Source organism: Populus euphratica, unplaced genomic scaffold (assembly GCF_000495115.2).
Source record: "Populus euphratica unplaced genomic scaffold, PopEup_1.0 scaffold2.1, whole genome shotgun sequence".
NCBI lineage: Eukaryota > Viridiplantae > Streptophyta > Magnoliopsida > Malpighiales > Salicaceae > Populus > Populus euphratica.
The window spans coordinates 363,701-378,301 of record NW_011499846.1 but is presented as its reverse complement, the minus strand read 5'-3'; positions in this window follow the sequence as shown (position 1 = coordinate 378,301).

The following is a 14,601-nucleotide window of genomic DNA, read 5'->3' as shown; positions in this document are numbered from 1 at the left end:
GCACTTTTATAGATCTATCGGCAAGTAAAAGAGTTATAGAAGTTGGTTTTAACTCACCTAGATTGAGACTCTGAAAAACTGAATATGGAAGTAAATTCACACTAGCACCAAGATCAAGTAAGGCTCTTTCAATTTTATGCTCTCCAATAAAGCAAGAAATTGTAGGACAACCAGGGTCTTTATATTTCAAAGCATTATTGTTTTGAAGAATAGCACTTACTTGTTCGGCTAGAAAGGCTTTCTTTTTCACATTCAGTTTCCTCTTCACAGTGCAGAGATCTTTCAAAAATTTAGCATAGGAAGGAACCTGTTTAATTGCATCCAGCAAAGGTATATTGATCCTTACCTGTTTGAAAATTTCATAAATTTCAGAATTGTGATTGACTTTCCTTTGTTTGGTCATGGCTTGAGGAAATGGAAGTGCTGGCGGTGAATCAGTCGTTTCTTTGCAATTTTCAGATTCAACCCCTTCCTTACCCTCAGAGATTGACTCATCATCTTTCTCATAAGGTTCAAGAGAGGGTTTTTCAATAACCTTACCACTGCGTAGAGTAGTGACTGATTTGACTTGATCCATGTGTTGGCTTCTGGAACTACTTGCATTTGCATTGTATTGCCCCTTTGGATTTTGTTGTGGTTGAGATGGAAACTTAACTTTCTCTTGGAAACTAAGAGCAGATGTTAATTTTGCAAGAGTATCTTTAAAATCTGTCATGTTTTGAGCAAGTTGAGTATTGATTGTCTCTTGCTTTTCAATGAATGCATGCAATGTTTCCTCAAGATTTCTTCTAGAAGGTGGAGCATAAGGAGGTGCATATCCATGAGAATTTTGGAAATTATGGTGTGCTTGAAACGGTGGTTGTGAAGTTTGTGCATTGTTGTTCTCATTCTTCCAATTGAAATTTGGGTGATTCCTCCAACCAGAGTTGTATGTTTGGGAGTATGGGTTATGGTTGGCCCTTTGAAAACTATTTAAAGCATGGGCTTGCTCATGGAGACATTCTTTAAAAGAAGGCAAGGTTGGACAATCGTTGGTTGAGTGTTCATTTGTTTCACAGATTTGACACACAATGTTTTCAACAGATTTTAATTGACCACTCTTTTTCAATTCTAGTGCCTCGACTTTTCTAGCTAAAGATGCAAACTTGGCTTGAAGGTCATGATCTTCCCTAAGGTTGTACATACCTCCATTAGATGTATGAGGTTGAGTTTTACTCGGTGCCTCATAAGTACCCGCGGTGTCCCAATTTTGAGCATTTTCAGCTAACAAGTCTAAGTACTTCATTGCTTCATCAGGGTCTTTATCTTCAAAAGTTCCATTGCACATCAATTCAACCATTTGCCTATCTTTAGGTGTTAACCCTTCATAGAAATGTGAAACCAATCTCCATGTTTCAAAACCATGATGAGGGCAAGTACTAAGCAAGTCTCGATACCTATCCCAACATTGGTAAAATGTTTCTCCTGGTTTTTGAGTGAAAGTGGTGATTTGTCTCTTGAAAGAGTTTGTTCTATGAGATGGGAAAAACTTCTTTAAAAACTGTTGTTGCATTTCATCCCAAGCACGAATGGATCCTGGTCTTATATTTTGTAGCCATGTTTTAGCTTTATCTTTTAATGAAAAAGGAAAAAGCTTTAATCTGATGGTGTTCATGCTACAATTTAAATTATTATATGTGTTGCACACCTCCTCAAATTCCCTTAAATGCAAGTATGGATTTTCCAATTCTAAGCCATGAAAAGAAGGTAAAAGTTGAATAATACCTGGTTTAAAATTAAAATGAGATGCATCGGGAGGAAAAACTATGCATGATGGTGCACTTGTTCTTGTGGGATTCATGTGGTCTCTAAGTGTTCTAGCACGATTATTCTCATTATTTTCATTATAAAATGATTGATTATCTTCTTCAGCCATATTTTCTGAAAATGATGAGGATACCCTACAAAGTCTACCACTTGATGTACGTGACCACACTCTCATGCAGGTGTAGGAATAAAATAAAAAAGAAGAAGAAAGCAAAAGGAGGAAGAAAACAAAATAAAAAGAAACAAAAGAAAAGAAACAAAGTTATATATAAGAAAAGTGAAAAGAGAAAATAAAATAAATACTATAATTTATACAAGAACTTACCTCCCCGGCAACGGCGCCAAAAACTTGACACGACTAAAAGATTGATGTCTTCTCCCAAGTGCAGGAGTGTCGAAGTAATAAATAACCCGGCAAGACCGGGGTCGAACCACAGGGAGGTTAATTGTACAAATTATAAACAACAATTATAAAACAACAATAACAACAACAACAACAGTAATAATAATAATAATAATAATAATAATAGTAGTAGTAGTAGTAGTAGTAGTAGTAGTAGTAGTAGTAGTACTAATAATAATAATAATAATAATAATAATAATAATAATAATAAAGAAAGAGAAGAAGAAGAAGATGATGATGATGAGAACTTAGAGATGAAATATTAATATCAGGATTAAACAATAATAATAACAAATGTCAAGGTTAGAGGTTCCACTAATGGTATATCAAACAAGTATAGTATAAACTCTTATCATTGAATTGGAAACCACACACAAAGGAGGTTCCAATCAGATTATATATTGTTAACATGATTACATTAGTTATCTTATTCAATTAATGCTAATACTTGTAAATCTCGTCAAGCATTCATGATTATAACTTATGTTAACAACAAATCAAGTTCCTTTCATAGCTCAGGTGTCGGTTATACCATACATTATGGGCTATGAAAGTGCCAAGCATTTGTTGTACCAAGTGTTATATAACATAAATCAAGATTAGTCATTTAACAAGCAAAGTATTAAAGAGTGAACAAGATAACAAATATAAAACATGTTAGTATCAAACATTAAAGTCCATATTAAGTTTACATTATACTTATTCTCACACCATTAGTGTAACCTTTTCACCTTGACATAACTAACTTAGCTAGACATAATGAAAGAAAGCAAAATAGATAAACAAAATAAGAACATAAAAGTTAACTAAGTAAAGGAAAGGAAATGAAAGACATAAACTTAATATTAATGAAAGCAAAGCATAAACATTACAAAAAATACAAAGAGAGAAAGGAAGAGCATGATCTTGATCTGGAAACCAAGATGCCTAAATGCATGGCAAATGCCTCCTTTTATAGGCCAAAATTGGGAACTATTGATTTGATGACTAATTGATAAGTGGGTGACCAACTTTTGACTTGGTGACAATCCTTATCTTCTCTTGTCTGCCCAAAACGTCATTGATAACGTCACAATTGGAGCCAGTTGCAAACATGAAAGTTGTAGGCAATTGTCTCAGCTTTCTTGTGTAAACAATTCAGCTCATTTGGACTTCTAGAACTTCAGATATGGCCAAAATACCGAACAGTGCTCGGGCTGGAAGACAGATTCGGGCTTCTTTGTTATTTCTACAATTTGGACTTGATAATGGTCTTTTTAGATCTTGGGCTCCATATGAAAGTTGTAGGCCTATATCTTACCTTTCCATCCATATAAATTGGACCTAAATCTGAGATCTGTAGCTCCAGATATGACCCAATTACCGAACAGTGTTCCGGTTTGGATTGCACCGACATCTCTTTTCTAAGTTTGGCCATCTCTTTATCCTTGCAATTTAAGTTCTTCAAGTCATCAATCAATCCTTTCATTTATGTGATAGGCATGCATTAAAAATAGACATTTACCACAAATTATAGGTATCTTATATTATTAGATACATTATTATAAAACATATTTTAGTTAAGGAGTTATTGATATTTCAAGTGCAAAATGATGATATAAAACCATAATAAAAATGCACTTTTAAGTACTAATCAGTGTTTTCTAATTGCAGGGCTGCCTTGATATTTGCTGACCATGGGCTTTGAACTTGGTGCTTTCTAATTACAGGTTTAACCGAAAAAATCTTCTTGATAATAAGGTTGATCTTTATTTACTTGAGAATTTCTTAAAAGTAAAGTTCTTCTCATTTTTCTTCTTAATTGTAGAGTTTGAAAACTAGGATTCCTCGCTATCATAGTTTAAGGATTATTTATTTGTCAACTCAGGTTCATCAAAGTTCATCAAAATCTTGCTGGATTTCATTGATGATCTTTCTAATTTTATTTAAATATATATATATATATATATATATATATAATACTTTGGGGTTAAAAACTAGGATAAGATGTCTTTATTTGCTATCCAAAATATTCTTAGTTTTTCTTATTCACCAGCTCATTTAAGTTTATTGCATGTCAGTCCTCCACTTAAATGCAAGTACAGTGCCAAGCTTGAGTTATCCATAACGATTATCAATCTCATTATTTATTAAACCTAATCATACCTCCAAATATGGTATTATTTATTTTATTATAAAGAAGTTTAACAAATCATTTATGTTTTGGATTCTCTTCAGAACTATTCTCGGATTAGCTATGCATATCTTGCTAACAATTATTATTAAAAGTTGGATGAGTTTCTTTGAAATGGGCTCATGATTGAAAGAAAACTTGAAAAAATTTCCCCTTTTCTAGTAAAAAGTAGAAAATAAAATTATTGATTTGAGAAGGAAAAAAATCATCTATTGAAATGATCAATCACTCGGTTGCTCTTAACTTCTCAAATAACTTTACGCCACATTCATGCTGGCTGCTGGATTTAATATAATCTCGATATTCATAAAAAAAAAATCTCAGATTACTTGTCACCTAAAAAATCTGCTCAAATATCTACACTAGTGTGATCCGCTTCTGCAAGGATTGGGACTTGGAGTTCATGGTCATAAATCTTTAAAATTTGTACAGGCAGTCCTGCACAGATTAAAAATGTATTGCAAGATATTAAGCGCTATAATAATTAAAGAGGCCCAAATCAAAAAAATGGAGAATCCACCGACTAATGAGGTTGCATGAAATTGTAATTTAATGTCTATCATAGTATATTTATATAACAAAAGGCTATGGTCGGCCTTAGATATCCTAGAGAAATATGACAGTGGTTGTGGAATCCCACTTAATTTAACAGCTAGCTATGATTCTTGATGATCATGCTATAAGATAAACATTGAAAGAGTAATCAATTCGTTTCTAAAAATGATATGCTGTACAAAAAAGTTATTATGATCACATATCCCCCTGTAGTCCTCGCTATACGCTTTACTGAAATCAAGAACATTGATTTTGTTAAGGTGGCCGGATGATATTTTCCCGGTGATTTTAGCTAAATGATAACTCATTTAAATTTTAGCTACAAGGTTTTTTATGTATCGAGTTTGTACTTTCCTTCTTTTTGATAAGGAAGTTTGTAGTTATTTTTAATAATAGTGCTTCACGGTATTTCCTATTCAAGGTTCATGAAAAGAAAAAAAATGAAAGTTTTTAGATGATCTTTTAATTTGGGGTTTTTTACCATCCTAAAATTTTTGAAAAAATAATATAAGTTATAAAAAAATTAGAAAAATAACACAATTTAAACACAATTGCTATTAAAAATATATACCAATGGTTTTAAAATTCATTTCTCATTAAGATATACAAAAATCAATCTAAAATTTTATAAATATATCCAATAGCTAAAAAATAAAATTCAATGATAGACAAAAAAAAGCAAGATAGACTAATGTGACATCAAAAATAAATAAATCATCGTTGACTCATCAAGACTTTGTTTTCAATACATTCAATACAGTTAGAAAGATCTTGGTTAGAGGTTTTTTTTATGATTGATTTAAAGTTAATTACAACTTTTTTTTTTTATAGTCTTTCAAGGTATAGCTAGAATTACCTCGTTGAAATCATTTTAAAGATATCAAATGTGTAAAAAGCAAAGCTCGATGTATCCCCGATAACCTATCTTTTCTTTTTTTTTCTTCATTTCTCGTTCCTGCCACATTACTTTATCTTTTTTTTTCTTTAACTATTAGATCTTGAACTTCATCTTTTGACCATGATCTTCATAAAATTTTAAATTAATTTTTATTTAAATTAATTAATTTGTAAAAGACATGCATCTTAAAATATGGCCGAATAATTATATATTGATAATAATAATGGTGTACAAAAACAATATTTAAAAAATATTATTTTCCAAATATTTTTATAAAACCATATTATTAATTATTAAAAAAATTAAATTTCTAGTTTGAGCAGGACCATCATGGCCACCCACTTTCATTAGTTGCTTAAAAAATAGTCATTTGATGTACTTAGAGGTAATCCACGTCGTTTTAGAGAACATGGAGGAGGTTTAGGCGCCTTCGTCTTGATGTTGTGCTGATGGTTAAATTAAAAAAAGAGATGCAATTTAGCGTAGATGAAATATCACACCTGGTATCATGAAAATCGAAATTCTTGCAACTCCTAGTCTCTGTCTCGGCATGGTTTGCTTTGTATCACACTAATTAATTGAAGAGATGGCACGAAAGACTTATCCAACTTAATAAAAAGAAATAAATAAAAGACATGAGAAGAAACAAAAGTTAAAGAGGCATCATGAAATGCCATAAAGGGGGCAGACCTCGAAACAAGGGAATAGTTTCATATAAAGCATCCACCAAGAAACGAAAGCGATGCTGCTGCCATTCAAGTTCCTTATGTTCAACATTTGGGACCTGGGCGATAAAGGTTAGTTAGCTAATGGTTATAGCCATCAATGGTCACTGCTAGAATTGGCAATGACAGCTCGTCAGATTGGAAATTAAAGAAGAAAGAATTCAGAAGGGAAGAAAGCGGCTATTCAAATTCTTGTTCAATGGGCTGGCTTGAGATAATGTGGCCAAAAAGAAGGTTTAGCTGATGATCATGAATCCAGGGGTCATTGCATGCTATGCTGCTGTAGGAAGATATGGAAAACCCGCATGGGCCTGTGGCTTTAAAAATCTGTTGACTTCAGGCAAGATCATAAGCATGGTGCACGTGTCGTTTAAATGTCAAATTTGGCTTACATTACTTGTCTGTTTTTCCCCCCATCTCGTATCAATCAAATGGTTGCAAGGTTTTTACCGTCCAAAAACTAGCTCAATTCTTTTTAATCTTATACAATTTAATCCCTGTAGTTTTTCGAATTTCAATTGTAATTCTCAACAAGTACAGCAATGTTGCCCTTAAAATCCACCAGCTAAACACCCTTTGGGGAGAGATATGTCTCCAACCAACGCTTTGTATGTGTTAAGATCCTTTCTGTCCTACAAATATATACTTGTTCATCCAGCAACCAGAAAAATGGGCTTAAATTTGCTGCCACATTTTGCAAATGAATTCAAATAATTGTTTGGCATTTGTTTTTCTTCTGAGAGGGAAATGATTGGCATTCACGTTTCTCAGGCTAATACCTAGCATCTTTTTTCCATGCTCTGAGCTGCACTCATGATTTTGTACTGTATTTTTTTCTGCATTCGCACTCCTTTGTATAGATAGAACATGGGCTATGTATACATATCATGGTGGGTAATTGTGGAAAAGGCTTTCAAGATAGAAAAGGAGCTGAAGGAAGCTGGGGACTCTAGAGGGATGAGTAGCTAGACGGCTAGAGATGGGGACTCTTAGTACATGTAGGACGGTGGTGGTCGGTCTTGGTCTCTCAATCATGTGGCGGACTGCATCATTAAACTCCTTAGTCCCAACCACCACCACTCTTAAAGCTGGGGTGTTAAGAGCCGAACATCAAGCCCCTCTCCTATATGTTAAAATAATAAAAATATAACCCCCTCAAAAAAAAAAAAAATAATCCAACAAGCAAAGGGAGTTCCTTTGAGGGTTGTATTAGGATCCTAACCCTTTTTGACATCAGACTCTCCTCCAAACTCCATTTTTATAATATCTAATTAGCATTAATTTTGGAGTTTATGTTGGTTAAATGAGTCTTAATTTTGCAGTTAATTAATGGTAGGTGAATAGAAGAAAAAAAATATTAAAAAATTTAAAAAAAACAACCAAATTGCATATGAGAATTGAGATGAAAAACTTTCATCAATAATTTTCAACGGAAATAATGATGATATTAAAAAAAATTATTGGTAATTTTGTCAATATTTTTAAATTATAGAAAAAAATTTCATTGATAATTTTAAAAGAAATTAAAACTCGACAATTCTTTTCCCCTATCTTCCTCTCCTTCTTTAATTAAAATCAGGAGCTCTCTCTTTCCCATTTCATCAATTTCAAAAGCCGCCATTATAAATCTAACCACCCAACTTCCTGATGGCAACCAACCTCTATTCGGTATCATCAATTTCTTTTCCTTGATTTTATTTTTTGTAAGGTTCACTTTACTAAGTAAACATATTCATCCATTTTTATTATAACTTATTTATGATTTAAGTTAGTTCACTCTACTAAGTATTTGTAGTTTTCTTGTTTATTTAAGTTTTTTACATGGTTTATAATAATAATTTTATTGTATTAATATATAATTTGTATTTAAGGATTTGTTCAGTATTTAGAGGAAATAAATTTAATTTTTCATTTAATAAAATCAAGGGTGATTTTATAATTTAGACGTATTAGAATTGCAAAAAATAATGGATAATTTAATGGGTATCAATTGTTTTTGTTTTTTTCTAATTTTATGGTTAATTAAGTTGTAAATTTGAAAACAATTAAGAAATATTAATTTAGGTTAAATAAATTTAAATTAAAAAAATAAATAATCAAATTATTTCATCAATATTTTCCAATTTTTTTGTAATGAAAATTAATCACCATGAATATTTATGCAAACTCTTCAACTTCAGTCGTTTATTTCTCCACGACTATCTGTGTTGATATCCTTAAGCTACAATGACTCTGGTATTGCTTGTAACATCCATATATTGAAAAGAAATTAAGTAGTAATAATTTCTAGAGCCCTTCTAACATTTGATCACCAAGGAGATCAGTCCTATGATTGAAAACAATTTTTTATACCAATTTGATGGTTTTCTTTCGTTCTTTTAGTAGATGGAATAAAAAAAAGGTTTTTACTATGTAATGTGTCATTTATAAGATGATGATTAATCATCATATAATTTAAGAGTGGATATGATCCCATGGCTAATTTCTGTTGCGTGAATCATATTTTGCCAAAAGTGACTTAATTATTGATTGAAAACTACACCAAAACACGACTTAATTATTGATTGAAAACTACACCATAACACACACACACACACCCCTTGTAACCAGGGTTTGATTTTAAATCTTTACTGTAAACAAGAGGTCAAGACTGAAATAACTAGTTAAGAAAAAAATATTTCAGATTATAAAAAATTCTACTCTAATTTATTCTTTTAAATTAGTTAGAAATCTAAAATGAGAAATGGTTGAACTTTGAATGAACTATATCACAAATTTGAATTTTAACCAGGATAAAAGACTTTGATTGGCCTCTTTTAAGACACTGCCATTTTGGGAGTATTGATAGGTTGTTTTCTCACATGTCATTGTCTTGGGTTTGGTGATTATGGACTATCCACGTTACAAAGCTTTATCTCTTATGAAATCTATACCATTCATGACTTCTTCCCCTTCTCAAGTTTATAGTAAGCTGTTCGAAGAAACCCTCTCACCTCTTTCTTATCTCTGCATGTTCTCTTGTCATTTCTCAGTTGGTGAATGCCCATAATCTCTGCATATATCCTTTATCTAATGCATAAACTGATTTTTCCTTAAATGTTGTGGCAACAATGTTGCATGAGTTCTTTACTGGTGGCATAATTACTACTTAATGAAACAATAATAAATATTGTTCAAGAGGGCATGCCAATTTGTTAATCAATCTTATATTTGTTAGATCATTTATAACACTTATTCTTTTTTGTTTTTCTTTTTTTCCCCCCTTCCAACAAGGAGAAACTACAATAAGGAATTTAGTCTTGAATGAAAAAAAAAGTAATAGCCTTGCAAACCAAATGAAATGTGAGTGTCCAATATTTAATTTGATCTCTAAGAAAGGGTACATTATTCTAACAGATAATGGGTAAAAAGAAAGAAAAAGGTAAAGAGAAAAGGAAAATAAACAAATGATAATGAAAAAGAAAGTTACAAAGGAAATCAATAAAACATGAAAGTTAAATTTGAAGAAAATAAATTGCAAAAGGTAAATTGTTATGAGATTGAATTTCTTTTCCAGTTATTGAATTAATAATTTATTTATATTGGTATAATGTTAGAGTTTCACATAAATACCTAAATCTAATTTTGTAGAAATGGCTCATATTAAATAAAGAGATTGCATGATAAATATAATAAATGTTGAATTCTAACTTATTAAACTTTTTTTTCTTAGTGAATCTTAATTTATTATGCAATTATCTATTTATTTTATTAAAAACTCCTACTAAATTATTATTTTTTATAACTTGTAGTGTTTGGGCCAGCTTACATTTATCATGATTAATCTCCGGACCTAGTGAATACCTAATAAATCTAGTAGGTAAGTAAAGCATCACAAAAATGACAAGCATGTATAAAAAAAAATCGAACTCGAATAAAAAAAAAAGTGGACAAGTCCATTCCTCTACTATACCACATAATTCTTGTTGTTATGTTCATCATGCTCTTTTTCATTAGATATATTATATTTTATTATTTATGATTGATTTTAATATTTTTATATCGTTGATTGGTTATAAACCGCTATTCATATTTTGTAAATACATGAATGTTTGTTTTTTAATGTAAATAACATATATTTAACTAATCGAATTGGAATCGGATCTTATTTAATGAAAAATAGGTTGAGGTTCAAAAGTCTCAGCATAGTTAAAAGAGACAGAACATCCAGGAGGGCCATGTCAGTCGTTCAACTTCAAAATAGCCTAAGCGAACCACAAATCGTGTCAACTGTTCATTGGTCCGCCGACAACAGAAGGCAGTGTAAGAAATTATAGGAGGATTACCAGTATGATTTTAAGGGGCAGCAGGTTGCTGAGAAGAACAGGAACTCTCTAGGAATGAATTGATGTAAGACGGGGCATTGATTGAGAAAGATAGGTGCCATGATGTTCACAGGTTAGCTAAAAGGGTCCTGCAGGCCATGGAAAATGGTGATCTCCAATGGGTTGGCTCCGACTCCCCCCCGTGTTAAAGAGGGCTCGGTGTTCAGTGGGGGGGTCCAATTCACATCAATTATGCCGCGTTCGAATTGACATGTGTTGCTTTTATGTTGCACAGACAGACAAACAGACATCCTCTTTTTAGTTCATAGATGCATACATTGCCTTTTTCAAACATGTCATTTGGGATAGCTAGATTCAATTTGTTAAAAAGCTAATATGATTCTTCTTGTTGTGGCCTTGCCCTTTTTCTTACAAAAAATCTCCCTCATTTTTATGGAAATTTCAGGTCTAGGAACTTTCTTAGCAAAGCAAACTGGATTCGACTTTGGCATGTGGACTGTATATTGATGATTGATATTAGCCAATTCATTTTTCCTTGGAGGCCGGGCGCCGGTGTCAATAAGATGACAAGATGTAATCTCATGTCGGAGTCTTTTCTTCATCAAGAATCCGACCAAGTAAAACTAATTTAAAGGGTGTGTGTGTGTGTGTGTGTGTGTGTGTAAGAATTCAATCTATTAATTCTATAATCTAATGTAAAAGCCCTATTAACCATATGGTTTTTGGATTCTAGGATGATCATTATTCATTATATAGAGCCGTCTCATTCCAAATGCTATATAAAACAAAATACTCATTATAAAAGCTATAAAGCACAATAAAATATTTAATCACTCCCCCGTGGAGTACTGTCTACAACCCCTCGTAATTATTTATATGGGTTTCCTACCCATTTTAATTGGCCCAAACATCTATAATTGGCTTGAATTTGTATGCTTTGTAATGAACGTGTGGCTCAATACATCCACAAGCATAAATTAACATTTTTTTCTGAGAAAAAGTCATGACATTAATGATCTCCAATTCATTATAACAGAATCCTTGATAAGCATAATCCATTTGAAAAATGGAAATTCGGCTTTTAGGGCTTTGATAACGATCCCATTTGTGTGTACCATCAGTTTTGGTGATACAATGATGAAAGGAACAAAATCATGTAAATGTCATTTTTATATATATATAAAAATAACTCGATCCCTTTGTATTAACGGTTAAGCATTCCCACGATTTGTCTAGTCCATTAAAATGGTTGTTAGCTATAATCGGGTGTTATCATCCATGATTAATCGACGTTGTACTTGCTTCATGCATGAATTCTTTTACAGTTTTTATTTTATGGTAGAAATACAACAATTGAGAGCATGAAGATGGATATAGCTAGAAACTTGTTGCTTAAGCACCACTCACAGCTCCTCATTATAGCTTTAAATATAAGAATCTTGTTGAAATGCTTGCCTGAATGTATAGGTGTCCTTTGACTAATTAACTAATGCAACTAGTGGGCTAATTCAGTATAGAGAATTCGTTACTAATGGTTAATGGGCCTTCAATTCATTGTATCATTTCAATTCATTTTTTCGTAGATTATTGCAATATAGTAGTAGGCCTGACGAGGGACGCATATATGATATTTGGAAAGAATGGAGATGATTGCTCCACCTTGTCGAGCGGCGAAGTTCATCACAACTGTAAAGAAGTGCTGTACGAAGTATCATAACGACTACCAGATCCAAAATTCACCAACAAACCTTGTAATCCAGTGGCATTTCTTTCTTTTGCAAAACGTAAGCTCTCCCATCAAGCAGCTATTCAATTTGGCATCGAGTCCGCATGTGTATACAAGATCGTGGAGTTCGAGGTGGACTTGGTGCAGGCATTCTAACATGAATGCCACGGCGCGGTGATTATTCACCCTTCAAAAAAAATAAAATAATGTATTTTTGGTAGAATATAAAAAGATATTGAATTTTTATTTTTTATTAATGAAAAATTAAAATGAAAATTATCATTTAGTATTTTAATCATTAGAAACCTTAACCAATTTTAGAGATCAGTTACAGAGATTGGTTACGTGAATAGAGGTATTAACACTCCAAATAAACTTTATTTAAGATAGGCTGCATTGTTTTATATAATAAAATCCCAAGTCATGTTGTGGTTCTTAATTGTTGGTCTATCTAAGGCTCAGGACAAGTTCTCCTCAATAAGAAAGTTCTTATCTTAATAAAGATAAGAAACTAATTGTTCTATATTGTTAAATAAATATATTTTTAATATCGGTAATATGTTTTACTTATAAATTCATAATACCTGGTATTAAAACAAAACAAAACAAAATTTTTGTTATTTTTAAAATTTTGGTCAATGTTCTCTTGACTTTAATAAACTAGTTATTAAAGCCAAAATACATGCTAAAACTTTATTTTTTTTATGTATGAAAAATACAATATGATTTTTTAGCTTTGAGACATTTGGTCGTATGCATAAAAATATTTTTTTTCTTTTTTTTCAAATTTATTTGCATTCTTGGAAGTTTTGATAGAAACTGAGTATTTTAATATCGGATTTGTATTTTTGCAACATAAAAATATTACCTGTTATTAATCAAAATGACATAAAAACTACGTGAAAAAATTATAAAAATTCTGAAACAAGTATTTGAATTTTTTTTTAATAGACCGGGTCACACCCAAATCCATGGGCTGGACTTAACCTGGCCCAACTACTTGGGTTGGGCTCGACCCAGTCCATATTAGCTGGTTACTGTGCATGAGCATAGTAACCAGCTTCTCCCAACCTGTAGGTGTGCACCGTGCACATCTTGCATGGCTAAGGAAGAAGTGAAGGCAAAATAAAAAAAGACGAAGGGCTTACCTGGAGTGGCGAAGATGCTGGCAGTAAAGGCATGTTGGTCAGCGGTTTCTCCTCCTTCCTCTGTGTTTTCTTCTTCCTTCATTGTCTTTTCTTCTTTCTTTTTCTTTCCCTTTCTTCTCCTCTTTTCTCTTCTTTCTCTTCTCTTTTCTCTTCCCTCTCCTCTGTTGTGTCTCTCTCTCGGTCTTTCGATCTCTTTTCCTTTTGTTCTCTCGGTCCCCCTTTTCTTTCTTCCCCTTCCCCTGTTTTTATAGGCAAAAACAGGGGAGGGAGACATAGCTGAGGCGGCCACTGTGCTACCACCTCTCCACCACCCGTCCAACACCTGTAAAGTCATCAGTAGGTCAACGTCTTTTTAAAGGGGAGGTGATAACAAAGGAAGAAAAAACAATCTTCTTCTTCTTCCTCTATTTCACAAGTCCAATGGAAGAAGATGATGACGCCGTTCAAAATAGCACCGTTTTGGGTTTTTCCTTTCTTTTCTTTAACAATGCATGAAACGGAGCCGTTTTGAACAAAATAATCTGTTTTATTTAATAGGAAAAGGTGACATAATGCATTAAATTTCACATTGGTCCTCAATAATTTGTTCAATCAAGTCCTAAATTGTAATTTTAATTTAAAATCAATGCAATTGCATCCCTGCCAGAAAACCAACAGTGGCCCAAAGTTGGCTATCTTTTTCACTTTGATCCTTGGTCTTGATATTATACAATTTGACCCTCAATTGAGCAATAAACTTCTAATTTCTTCAATTGGGCCTTTAATCTGGTTTTAATTACAACTCTTCTATTTACAAATCTTTTTTAATTTGGTCCTTGGTTTCGGATTTCTTCAACTAAATC